Below are 13,652 nucleotides of genomic sequence, written 5' to 3'. Positions count from 1 at the left end.
GCATACCAGAACACCCGATGCAAACTCAAGTAGCGAGCACTTGCGCTCAACACTAGTCGCCATATCGTCATCTTTTTTTCTTACTTTTGAAAAAAATCCCAACCCCATCACAATCCCAACCCCATCACAACCCCAACCCCATCCCTAACCCTAACACAACCCTAACCGTAGCACAACCCTAACCCTAGCACAACCCTAACCTGAGAGTTTATTTTTTACGCCGTTCCTCATGCGGTATAAGTGATTAGACTACCTTATTCTTCGGGTCGGTGCGACTACAGAGATACCAGAATCATATCGGGTTTTTATGACTGACAGCTGTCACACACTAAAAGACGCATTTTTTGTAAAATCTAGTTTTTGCATCGCCATATTTTGAGAGCTATAATTTTTCCAGATTTTGGCAGACAGTCATTAGATGGCTTGTTTTTTGTGGGATGAGTTGACGTTGTTATTGGTGCCATTTTCAGGCACATGCCATTTTTTGATCGCTTTCTATTCCGATTTTTGGGAGGCAGAATAAACAAAAACCAACAATTCATGAATTTTTTTATTAGTTTTTTTTTATTCTGTTCCGCGTGGGGTAAAATTGATAAGGCAGCTTTATTCTTCGGGTCAGTACGTTTACAGCAGTACCACATTTATATCGTATTTCTATGTTTTGTACTTTTACATAATAAAAGCAATTTTATAGAAAAAAATATTTTTCAGCATAGCTTTATTCTGAGAGCTATAACTTTTTTATTTTTCGGCTGATGGAGCTGTATGGTGGCTTGTTTTTTGCGGGACGAGATGACGTTTTCAGCGGTACCATTTTTATTTATATTTGTCTTTTTGATCGCGTGTTATTCCATTTTTTGTTTGGCGGTATGGTGATAAAGCATTGTTTTTTGCTTTGTTTTTTTTTTTTTTTTTTTTACCGTGTTCACTGAAGGGGTTAACTAGTGGGACAGTTTTATAGGTCAGGTCGTTCTGGACGCGGCGATACCAAATATGTGTACTTTTATTGTTTCTTTTGTTTTTTTTTATATTAATATTTATTGATGGGTACATTATATTTTTATTTTTGGTGGATTATTTTTTTTTTTTTTTTTTCACTTTCTGACACTTTTTAAACTTTATTACTTTGTCCCACTATGGGACTTTCACTTTTTTTTCTCTGATCGCCTGCATGGCAGAGGAATGCAGCACCATCCCTGTGTCATGCAGGCTGTCAGCACTAGACAGGGAGAAGATTGTTTGGAGATGCACTGCGCATGTCCAAAAAATCTTCCTGCTGTCTGGTGACCCGGATGTTGTCATGACGACATCGGGTCGTCATGGCAATGTGACACCCCAGGGGTCTGGTTGCCACAGTAACGTAATGTTATGTCTGAGAGCAGGTGGGAGGTCCTTTAGTCAGGGATCCTGTGCATGCCACACCTCCTGCCCAGTCTTGGGAGGGGAAGAACTTCCCCTATATAAACCTGGGGCTGAGGCAGGGTGAGTGAGTAGAAGAAGAGAAGAAGTAGAGACAGCATAGGAAGAAACAGCAGTTACAAGGAGTCAGGGGCTGGCAGCTGCAGAGTTCGCCCTGACTAAGAAGACTTTTTACCGGACCCGGAGTCCGAGGCTGTGGGGACTAATTCCTGCCCAGCAGCAGAATCCGTCAGGCAGGGGATTTCAGGTCCTCTGGCCCAGAAGCCCGAAGGCACGGTCACACGCGTGGGACCAGCACCGCCATCGTGGAGCGGAAGCCATTAGAAGGCCCCGAGTCACCGGCCATACGGGTGAGCACCACACAGTACACTCAGGGACGTGGGCTACTTACATCAGCTCCTAGCAAGGTAGCCAGAAGAGTACAGTCAGTTTGGGAGGCCTACAACTACGCCTGGCCAGGGGAGATCCCATCTGCTCAAGGACTGACCAGGCCCCATCCGCTAGCAAGTACTCCGGGAGGGTCTTTTGTTGTTACCAGTAAAGACCCTGAACTACACCGTACCGTCTCTGAGTGGTTCCTGCTACCCCCATCATCCACGTCGGCTGCCCTGAGGCCATACCCCTCCCGGTGGGGGTTATACTATCACGCTGCACAATCCCACCATCGGCCTCAGCGGTCTGCCCTGCAGCAGCAGCCCCCTGGCTGCACTCAACGGGTGGCGTAGTCATCAACCATTTACTACTAATGGACTGCCGTCTAGTTTGACTCCCTGGGCACGGACCGGGTCACCGCCACGAGACTACAACCCTCCACAGATCCGGCTCCGGGTAAGCTCCCGCATGCGCAGCGAAGCGCGACACAGGCCCAGGGGCGCGTTAGCAACATCCTGGAAGCCACGGCAGACAGCGCTGGAAGCCGGAAGAGGAGGTGAGTATCTGCGATCACCTCCCCTTGCCACCGCAATGCTGCGATCGACTTCGATCGCAGCATCGCGGGGGTTAATGTGCAGGGAGCGGTGCGTGACCGCTCACTGCACATAGTACCGGGTGTCAGCTGTCACAATCAGCTGACACCCGGCAGCGATCGCGCCCGCACAGCCTGTGTGCATGTCATGGGTGTGTCGCCACGAAGATCGTCGCGATTACACAGCCTGACTTCTCGCAGCTGAGTTTTTGGTGCTTTGTGTTTTTTGGTTGTGAGTTAGTTAATTCTCTCTCTCTGTGCTTGACGAGGCTCAGCCTCGCCCAGCTGCAGTTAATGCTGCAGTATTGGGATTCCTTCAAATGCCTGCTGGTCTGATAGGGAAGTTGTCGGTGAAAGCATTTCTTGCAGACCTTCAGAGTGGATCGTTGTTTGGTGGAGTTCGGAGCGAGGAGTATGCGGTGTGGTTTGTTCCCTTCCTCCCTTTATCATTTATCTCCTAACCTGTTGTTGTTCCCTCTGTAATTGTGGTGTTAGTTTTTGTATGCAAGGTGGTTTTTTGGTTTTCCCCTTGTTCTGTCTCGTTAGTCTAGTACTGTGTTTTGGGCATTTTCTATCCTGTTCCCCATTGTTGTGATCGGGGTCCTTCTCAGGACTAGATTACTTAGGTTCAGGGATATTCAGGAGTTTAGGGTTACACTGGCGGCCTGGACCTCTGTACCATTAACAGTACCTCCAGGTTGAGGGATTAGTCAGGGCCCCCGTCTAGGGTCAGCTCAGGCCCCTGACCCCCCTGTACGCTGAGACAGCGTAACATTTTCACCGACCCACAAAAAAAAAAAAAAAAAAATTTTTTCCAACCACCATGGATCCAGTAGCCAGTCTAGCTCGGCAGTTGCAGAGTTTGTCCATGGAGTTGGCGGACGTTAAGTCCAAGGTTTTGTGTCCTCTGGAGCAAGCCAGACCAGAACCTAAAGTAGCTCTCCCTGACAGGTTCACTGGGGGGCGGGACAAGTTTTTTGTTTTCCGGGAGGCATGCAAGTTGTACTTTCAGCTGTGGCCTCGGTCATCGGGGAGTGAGGAGCAAAGGGTGGGAATTGTCATCTCGCTCCTACAAGGGGACCCACAATCTTGGGCTTTCTCTCTTCCCCCGGGCTCCCCGGCTCTCCAGTCAGTGGATGGGTTTTTCTCTGCTCTGGGTCTTGTATATGATGACCCGGATCGGATCTCCCTTGCTGAATCTAAGTTACGTAGGATCCAGCAGGGAGATCGTCCGGCGGAGGAATTCTGTTCGGAGTTCCGTAGGTGGGCCACGGACACCCAGTGGAATGACCCGGCTCTTAGGAGCCAGTTTTGTCAAGGGTTATCTGACAAATTAAAGGATGTGTTGGCACAGTATGACCCTCCCGCCTCACTGGAAGCCGCTATGGCCCTTGCTATTCGCACTGACAGACTGCTTCAGGAGAGGTGCGGGATAACTCCGCCCCCTGGGATGACTCCACCTCCTACAAGGTCCCCTCATATGGAGGTTCCCCTGGTCAGTCCAGAGGAGCCTATGCAGTTTGGAGGGACATCTTTCCGGGGGAGGGGACCGGCGGTGCACCACAAGACTGGAAGGTGCTTCTTCTGCGGGAGAAAGGGACATTTTATTGGGGGGTGTCCATCCCGTCCTTTGCAGAGTAAAGAGTCGTCGGAAAACTATTGATCCCAGGTTGTGTGGTGGACGGCAATCTGGGAGTAGGTATTTCGTCCCTAGGTTCGTCTCAGTTTTTCGTACCGGCGGAGGTGGTGGTGGGTACGAGAACTGAGAGGATATCTGTTCTTCTAGATAGTGGGGCCGGGGCTAATCTGGTGGACGCTCTGTTTGCCCGGGTTCAAGGTATGCTATTGAATATGTTGGCTAAACCCATCCCCATATTTTCGATCGACGCCAGGCCTCTCGGTCAGGGAAGTTTTTTGCAAGTGGTGCATAACGTCAATCTTCAAGTGGGGGCGATACATAAAGAACTGTTGTCTTGTTACGTGTTGGAGGGTCTTCCCACTCCTATTGTGTTGGGCCTTCCTTGGTTAACTAAGCATAATCCGATTATTAATTGGCAATCCAGGGAGATAAGCCAATGCAGTGAATTCTGTAATAAAAACTGCATGAATACGGTCATCGGTGCTGTCACTCCTAGGGTCTTACCTCCATTTCTGGCGGACTTTGAGGATGTATTCTCGGAGAAAGGGTGTCAGGAACTACCTCCTCATCGCGTGTATGACTGTTCTGTAAAATTGCTCCCTAGGGCCAAGTTACCTAAATCTAGGTTGTATAACCTATCTGGTCCGGAGAGGCTGGCCATGAAGGATTATATTTCTGAGAGTCTGGCTAAGGGGCATATTAGACCTTCATCTTCCCCGGTGGCCGCGGGGTTCTTCTTTGTGAAGAAGAAAGATGGAGGCCTACGCCCTTGCCTGGATTTCCGTGAACTTAATCGGATTACGGTCCGAGATCCGTATCCACTCCCACTTATCCCCGATCTCTTTAATCAGATCGTGGGCGCCAAATGGTTCTCTAAGTTGGATCTCAGGGGGGATGAGTGGAAGACGGCGTTTAACACTCCGGAGGGGCATTATGAGAACCTTGTCATGCCATTCGGTCTGACTAATGCCCCGGCGGTGTTCCAACACTTTGCTAATGACATTTTTCGCCGCTTGGTGGGTCAGTTTGTGGTCATGTATCTGGATGACATCTTAATTTACTCGCCTGATCTTGTGTCTCATCAGGAGCATGTTAGGCAGGTGTTACAGATCTTGCGGGATAATAAACTGTTCGCCAAATGGGAGAAGTGTGTGTTTGCCATACAGGAACTCCAGTTTTTAGGTTTCCTGGTGTCAGCGTCCAGTTTTCGTATGGACCCAGGGAAAGTGCGGGCTGTTCTTGAGTGGGATCTGCCAGAGAATCTTAAGGCACTACAACGTTTCCTGGGGTTTGCTAATTATTACCGGAAATTCATTCGTAATTTCTCATCCATGGTTAAACCTCTCACAGACATGACAAAAAAGGGGACGGATTTTTCTAGGTGGTCTGACAAGGCTTGTCAAGCATTCTCCTCCTTGAAAAAAATGTTTTGCCTCAGCACCCATACTCATTCAACCTGATGCGTCACAGCCGTTCATTGTAGAGGTAGACGCTTCTGAGGTAGGGGTGGGAGCAGTTTTGTCACAAGGTTCATCCCCTGGTAAGTGGCGTCCGTGCACTTTTTTCTCCAAAAAATTGTCGTCCGCTGAGAGGAATTACGATGTCGGCAATAGGGAACTCTTGGCTATTAAGTTAGCTTTTGAGGAGTGGCGCCATTTGTTGGAGGGGGCAGTCCATCCGGTGACCGTCATCACAAGAACCTGCTTTATCTGGAGTCCGCAAAACGTCTGAATCCCAGACAAGCCAGGTGGTCGTTGTTTTTTACCAGGTTTAATTTTGTCGTTACATATCGTCCTGGGTCAAATGTGAAGGCGAATGCCTTATCTCGTAGTTTCCCTGGGGCCAGGAATACGGATGATCCAGTTCCTATCCTTCAAGAGGGGGTGGTGGTGTCGGCAGTATGCACTGAGCTTGAGGAGGAGGTATTGGAGGCTCAGGGGGACGCCCCGGTTGGACCTCCAGGGAGACTGTTTGTTCCAGATCAGCTACGACAAAAGGTGATCGAGGCACACCATAACTCAGCTTTGGCAGGACACCCAGGGAGTAAAGCAACTGTGGATCTCCTCTCGCGTCGGTTTTGGTGGCCTAACTTACATAAGGAGGTGGTAACTTTTGTTGCGTCCTGTGAGGTTTGTGCGCGCTCTAAGACCCCACATACCCGTCCGTCTGGGGCCCTCTTACCTTTGAAGATCCCGGAGCGTCCTTGGACTCATCTGTCTATGGACTTTATTATGGACCTCCCGCCGTCCTCGGGTAAAACGGTCATACTCGTTGTAGTAGACAGGTTCAGCAAGATGGCACATTTTATCGCTCTTCTTGCTCTTCCTAATGCTAAAACTCTTGCGCAGGTGTTCATTGGAGAGATTGTGAGGCTTCACGGGGTACCCTCCGATGTGGTGTTGGATCGGGGGTCTCAGTTTGTGTCCAAATTCTGGAAGGCTTTTTGTACTCGGCGGGGGATGCATTTATCGTTCTCATCGGCTTTTCATCCTCAGACCAATGGTCAGACGGAACGTCTGAACCAGCGTTTGGAGACATATCTCCGGTGTTTTGTGTCAGAAAACCAGGAGGACTGGGCTTCTTTCTTACCTCTGGCGGAGTTTGCTCTTAATAATAGGCGGAGCGAATCCATTGGTAAGTCCCCGTTTTTTGGGGCATATGGGTTTCACCCCCAGTTTTGTACTTTCAGTAGAGGGGGCTCTTCGGGGGTTCCTGAGGAGGAACGATTTTCGTCATCACTCGCTTCAGTATGGAGAGGGGTACTGAATAATCTGAGTACTATGGGGAACCGATACAAACGTATGGCTGATAGGAGGAGAGTGTCTGGTCCGGACCTAAGTGTGAACGATCGGGTATGGTTCTCTACCAAGAATATAAAACTCAAGGTTCCCTCCAGGAAACTGGGTCCCAGGTTCATCGGGCCGTACAGGATCAGTTCTATAATTAATCCGGTGGCATTCCATCTTGACCTCCCCCCTACGTTTAAAATTCATAACGTATTCCACAGATCTTTGCTTAAGAGGTATGTGGCGCCAATGATACCGTCACCTTTACCTCCTCATCCAGTGGTGGTCAATGGAAATTTGGAGTTTCAGGTATCGAAAGTCATCGATTCACGTTTTTGTCGCCGGTCCCTTCAGTACCTGGTTCATTGGAAAGGGTATGGTCCTGAGGAGAGAATGTGGGTTCCTGCGTCAGATATTAACGCAGACCGATTAATTCGGGCCTTCCACACGACTCACCCGGATAAACCTGGCCCTGAGGGTCCGGAGGCCCCTCGTAGAAGGGGGGGTACTGTCATGGGTGTGTCGCCACGAAGATCGTCGCGATTACACAGCCTGACTTTTCGCAGCTGAGTTTTTGGTGCTTTGTGTTTTTTGGTTGTGAGTTAGTTAATTCTCTCTCTCTGTGCTTGACGAGGCTCAGCCTCGCCCAGCTGCAGTTAATGCTGCAGTATTGGGATTCCTTCAAATACCTGCTGGTCTGATAGGGAAGTTGTCGGTGAAAGCATTTCTTGCAGACCTTCAGAGTGGATCGTTGTTTGGTGGAGTTCGGAGCGAGGAGTATGCGGTGTGGTTTGTTCCCTTCCTCCCTTTATCATTTATCTCCTAACCTGTTGTTGTTCCCTCTGTAATTGTGGTGTTAGTTTTTGTATGCAAGGTGGTTTTTGGTTTTCCCCTTGTTCTGTCTCGTTAGTCTAGTACTGTGTTTTGGGCATTTTCTATCCTGTTCCCCATTGTTGTGATCGGGGTCCTTCTCAGGACTAGATTACTTAGGTTTAGGGATATTCAGGAGTTTAGGGTTACGCTGGCGGCCTGGACCTCTGTACCATTAACAGTACCTCCAGGTTGAGGGATTAGTCAGGGCCCCCGTCTAGGGTCAGCTCAGGCCCCTGACCCCCCTGTATGCTGAGACAGCGTGACAGTGCGCGCACGATCGCCATGACGTACTAATATGGGTCTGGCTCTTAAGTCCCAGGGCACAGACGCGTATTAGTACGTCAAATGTTGTTAAGGGGTTAATGAATAATTCAAAGTTTGGGGAAATGCGTAGGGTTTTCTTAGAAAAAAGAGAGTGGCGTCTAAGGCACAATGTTTATTAATAGTTATGTCATGAAAACTGGAGGCTCTTTGGCAATAGTTGAGAAAATTGGTACTTTTTGTTTTAATATGTTTATGATTATTAAATGGGTTTTTTTGCATCTGATTTTGTGTAGTCTTTTAATACATTCATATGAAGGTCACTGATTACTTTTAGAGTCTTGAAATTGATGTATTCTAGGTGATTTTATAACCTTTGCCTGTCAGGCGAGCTGTGCCTGAACTCGGGAGTGCCAGGGATGCGCCTGATGGAGGGTTAAGACTTTTAGTTTGTCTGTGCACAGCTCCCTGGCTGCAGTCTCCAGGATGTTTCCTGGCTGCCTGCAGCTTCCATTCCCTCAGTTACCTGTTTGCCTGCGGCTTCCATTCCCTCAGTTACCTGTCTTTCTATGGCTTTTAGCACCTCTACAAAATTGTCTGCGGTTTTTAGGATGTCTCCTGGCTACCTGCAGTTTCCAGTCCTTCAGTTACCTGTCTGCCTGCAGATTTCAGTATCTGTGCAACCTGTCTGTGGTCACTAGGACATCTCCTGGTTGCCTACGGCTTCCAGTCCGTCAGTTATATTTCTGCCTGTGGCTTTCAATACCTCTTCAACCTGTCTACAGTCTTCAGGACGTCTCCTGTCTGTGTTTTCCAGTACCTCAGTTACCTGCCTGTGGATTCCAGTACCTCTGCTAATGGTCTCCTGTCTATCTGTCTCCTGTCTGCTATCTGTGTTTTGCATGCCTTACCTAGAGAGCCCTTGACATTAAGAACTATAGCCAGAATCTGTCTCCAGAGTTTATTTTTTAATGAAATGAGGTATTACTAGTGTGAGACATGTAACACATCAGACTGGTAACTCTCCCCTTCATGTAAAATAAGCTCTGAAGGCAGATTCTCAGGGAAATCAGTGTTCATCCCAGAGATTTTAACAGCTCATTTACATATAATTAAAATGTGGATTTCTCTGGAATAAGACATCAGATCGCATATATCACAGTATCATCTTATTCAGCTTCCTATGACCCACATGCCCATATATATACGGTTTAGGAGGGTTGATCCTACTGACAGATTCCCTTTATATTGTTATGAAGCGAGATGAGATTAATTTTTTTCTCTATCCTAATTATGGGCCATGGCCACATCTGAAAAGAATACACCAACCCAGTGCCGGGCTGCAATTAAAATACAGCCCTGGCACACAAACCTCAGCATATAATATTGTTCAACCAAGGAAAATTAGCTAGAGCAACTTGGTCATGCCCCTCATCATTCACACTCACTTAAATATGCAAGACCAGCTTTAAAAGTTTGAGTCAAAATAAATGTCTCCTGGTAGACCAGACGTATTCAAACATTTCCAGGAGGATAAACAGAGTAAAGGGTTTGTCAACACCTGGACAACCCCTGTTTAATCATTTTAGGACCCCAATTAAGATAAAACCACTGGATACTCACCTCCTGCAATGATCCATGCCAATGATGTCGGCCCAGCTGTTCTCGGAAGAGTGATGTGACTTGTTCTGTCATGTGCCAGCTGCAGCCAATGGGCGTCTGCTCGTCAACTCCATCCTTTACTATATCATCAGAGCGGATGTCCACCCTGACAGAATATTGATGAACTGCTGCCAAACAGCGGCCGCTCATGAGTCATAGGTAAGTATCTATAGTGTCGGCGTCCCTGCACAATTCCCATTCCCCTCTCCTCCGGCAGGGACACCGACTCACTCATCACCCTGGCCCTTGGCCCACGCTTCCTCTTGCTGCTGCGTTCTTCCAGGGTCTGTACACGTTTGGCAGATCTGCTGGCACTGTGCTTAGGGTGCACGCTCACACTCCTAGTCTCCTCACCAATAGCTGGGGGACACTTATTATTTAAGGCACCTCCACCTTTTGGGAGGTGCCTGAGCAATGTGTTCTTTCAATTTGTCTGCACTCTTGCTTTTTGTCAGGTCCCCTGCGCTTGTATCTCTGCATACTAGCCATATCCACCAGCACCGGCTGTGTCTGTCTGTATAATAGCAGTGTCCCCAAGCACTTGACGTGCCTGCCTGTATACCAGCCGCGTCGGCCAGAAGCTGCCGTGCCTGCATGTTTACCAGCCATGTCCACCAGCACTTGCCGTGCCTGTCTGTATACTAGCCGTGTCCACCAGCACCTGCCATGCCTGCTTTTATACCAGCCGAGTCCGCCAGCACTTGCCGGGCCTGTCTGCTTACCAGCTGTGTCCGGCAGTACTTGCCGTGCCTGTTTACCAGCCATGCTTGCTAGCACCTGTCGTGTCCACCTGTATACCAGCCGTGTCTGCCAGTACCTGCCCATCACCTGCCTGTGCCTGCTGTGCCATCCATTCATGGCTCTTTGGGGGTCAGCTGCCGAGTGTCCGAGGTCTGTCCTGGAGTAGCACCTGGTGTCCATCTGGAGCCAGATCTAACCACACCATTAGGGGCTCTAGCAAAGAGTCAGGTGTTTGCCTAGTCACGCCCCTCCAGGCGCTCCTCAGTCTATGGCCCAGTGGTTCCACTACCTTGTGCGTTACAGTAGCCATTCCTTTTATTTTAATTAGGGTCCTGAATAGATTAAGCTGCAGTTTTCCATCAGTGGATAATAACTTTAGGGCCACAAATGTAATTCTCAGTAGAGATGCTTCAAAATTGTTGTGGAGAATCTAAGAATTAACCAGACATTTCAGGAAAGATAACAGACCCTCTATCAACCAAGTGACCACAGATGAAATCCATTCTAATTTTATACATGTTATTTTCTTTTCTTCTCCATCTGGCCCAGACCACACAGACCAGACCAGGCAATATTGTATAAAACACAAATAAATTTAGAACCCAGACCAGATCCCCAAAGAAATTCAGTCTATAAAGCTTCCTAAATTAACAAGTCTGTTTTTGTAATCCACATCCTATTCACTTTTTAAAGAGAATTTGTCAGCAGGATTTAGCACTATAAAGTAAAGCCATGGCCATAATGGCACTAAGATACTGATTAATCTGATACCTGCTGTGAAGGAATCTGATCTGTGGTTGTTGAATAATCATCCTCTAAAGTTTTCAGCTGATGACATCTTCTGTGCATCGGGACGGGCCTAGGGGGTAGGGCCTTCTTCTGCTTCTCCGCCCCTCCACTTGTCTCCTTTGGTTTTTTTACAGGTCTACGGTCAGTCATCAAGAAAATGGCACAGGTCGTGGCTCAGGCTGTGTGCCCACTATGCGTTTTTTAAGCGTTTCCGCAGCGGTAATTCCGCTACAGAAACGCTTAAAAAATGCTTGATAGGTCTGCCATGTTCCCCAATGATAATCCGCATGTGCTGTGCACATACTGTGGAAATTTCCGCTGTGGATTATGATTGGGGAAAAATCCGCAGCACTACCATTAATTTTGCGTAAACACGGCGTTTTCGCCGCCATTGACTTGCATTGGAACGCATGGAATCCGCATCACTGCATCTGCAGATGCGGAATCCAAGCTTTTCAATGTGCGGATGGTACCCGGGTCTGGAGGACAGAAAACTCTCCTCCGGACCCGGGTACCATAGTACCTGTAAAAACAAAAGAATAAAATAAAAAATAAATATTATACTTACCTTCTGATGGCCCCCGGTCTCCATAGCGATGCGTCTCGGCTTGCCGGCAGATCGCGATGGTCTGAAAAGGACCTGCCATGACGTCATTTAGTCATGTGACGGGTCACGCAACCGCTGACGTCAGCAGGTCCTTTAATCTACCGCGAGCTGCCGGAAAGCCGAGACGCATCGGATAAAAACTCCGCGGGCCATCGGAAGGTAAGTATAATATTTATTTTTTATTTTTTACCATTCTTTCGGTCACACTATATAAATTCATGCCGGTTGCATAGATTTATATAGTGTGACCAAGTTGTCAAGCACTTTCCAAGTGATGCTAAAATTGCTTGGAAAGCGCTTGACAACCCGCATGCGGAAATGCATGTGAAGAACGCTTCACATCCGCATGTCCCTGGCAGGAAAAACGCATGTACAATCCACATGTACAATCCACATGCGTTTTTTCTGCCAGGGAGATGCAGAAACGCTCAGGAAAAATCTGGAGCATTTCTGCATTGTGGGCACATAGTCTAACAAGCTGTCATTTAGAGGATGAATATTCAACAACCACTGATTGGATTCCTTCACAGCGGGTATCAGATTAATCAGCATCACAATACCATTATGGCCATGGCTTTACTTTATAGTGCTAAAACCTGCTGACAGGTTCTGCTTAAGGAAAGCACATGGCACTTTTCACATCTGTTTTTTTTCTTTGCAGAAAAGAAAATGAACATACCAGGAAAACTATTTAGAGAACGTCAGCACAATATACACTGCTCAGCATAAATGGGTACCCCCCTTTGAAAAGTAAGATTTTAATCAATCAATCTGTCACTAAACAATTTCCAAAATTTTGACAAGAGTATCACAGAAAATGTTTTAATTCCTAACATGAAAGTAAGATTAATAATATAACTTTCATTACAAAATCTTGAGATTTACTCAAATTAGTTGATGCAAAAATGAATACATCCCCATCAAACACCACTACATATAGTATTTTGTATGACCGCCATGATTTTTAAGGACATAACCAAGTCTTCTAGCCCTGGAATAAACAAGTTGGTGACATATTGCAACATCTATCTTTTTCCATTCTTCAAGAACAATCCTGGAGCCTGGATGATGGATGGAAAGTGAAGCTCAATTTGTCTCTTCAGAATTCCCAATAGGTGTTCGATTGTGTTCAGATCAGGAGACATATTTGGCCACTGAATCACTCTCACCCTTTTCTTAACAAATGCAACAATGGCCTTAGATGCGTAGCTTGGATCATTGTTGTGTTGGAAAAGTGCACGTCTACCAAGGGCACGGAGTGATGGTAGCATCTTCTCTTTCAATTTTTAGCAGTACATCTGTGAATTCATGATACAATCATTGAAATGTAGCTCCCTGATACCCGCAGCACTCTTTCAACTCCACATAAAGACACTGCCACCACCAGGTCTCACTGTAGGCACCATGCATTTTTATTTGTACTCCTCACCATTGTGACGCCATACAGTTTTGAAGCCATTAGTTCCAAGAACATTTACTTTGGTCTCATCACTCCAGATTATAAAGTCTCTGTAGTCTTCATATATTTCTGCATGGCTTTAGGAGTGGCTTCCTTTGTGGACGACACCCATGTATGCCATTCCTCTGCAGTGTATTGTGTCATGGAAACACTTACCCCGTTTGGTTTTCTACTTGTCTTTTCTAACTGCATTGACCTCCATATCATTCATTCTCTATGGGATTGCTCTGTACTCATATTGTACATTTATGCATTTAGTAGGGCTTATGGGAATGATTGTACTTGTTACATATCAAATCTGTAGATGCGCTCTCTAATTAGACTTTGGTTAAGACAACTTTAAAATATAATAATGATAATGGTCCTGCCTAGTGACAAGATTATTTTACTGACTTCTGGAGAAAGGCACAATGCCAGTCATTCAACGGTTAATTCTTTGGAATACTGAGAGG

Source organism: Phyllobates terribilis, unplaced genomic scaffold (assembly GCF_046119375.1).
Source record: "Phyllobates terribilis strain yellow unplaced genomic scaffold, ASM4611937v1 Scaffold_1__5_contigs__length_1240528914, whole genome shotgun sequence".
Classification (NCBI taxonomy): Eukaryota; Metazoa; Chordata; class Amphibia; order Anura; family Dendrobatidae; genus Phyllobates; species Phyllobates terribilis.
This window is presented reverse-complemented; position numbering follows the sequence as displayed.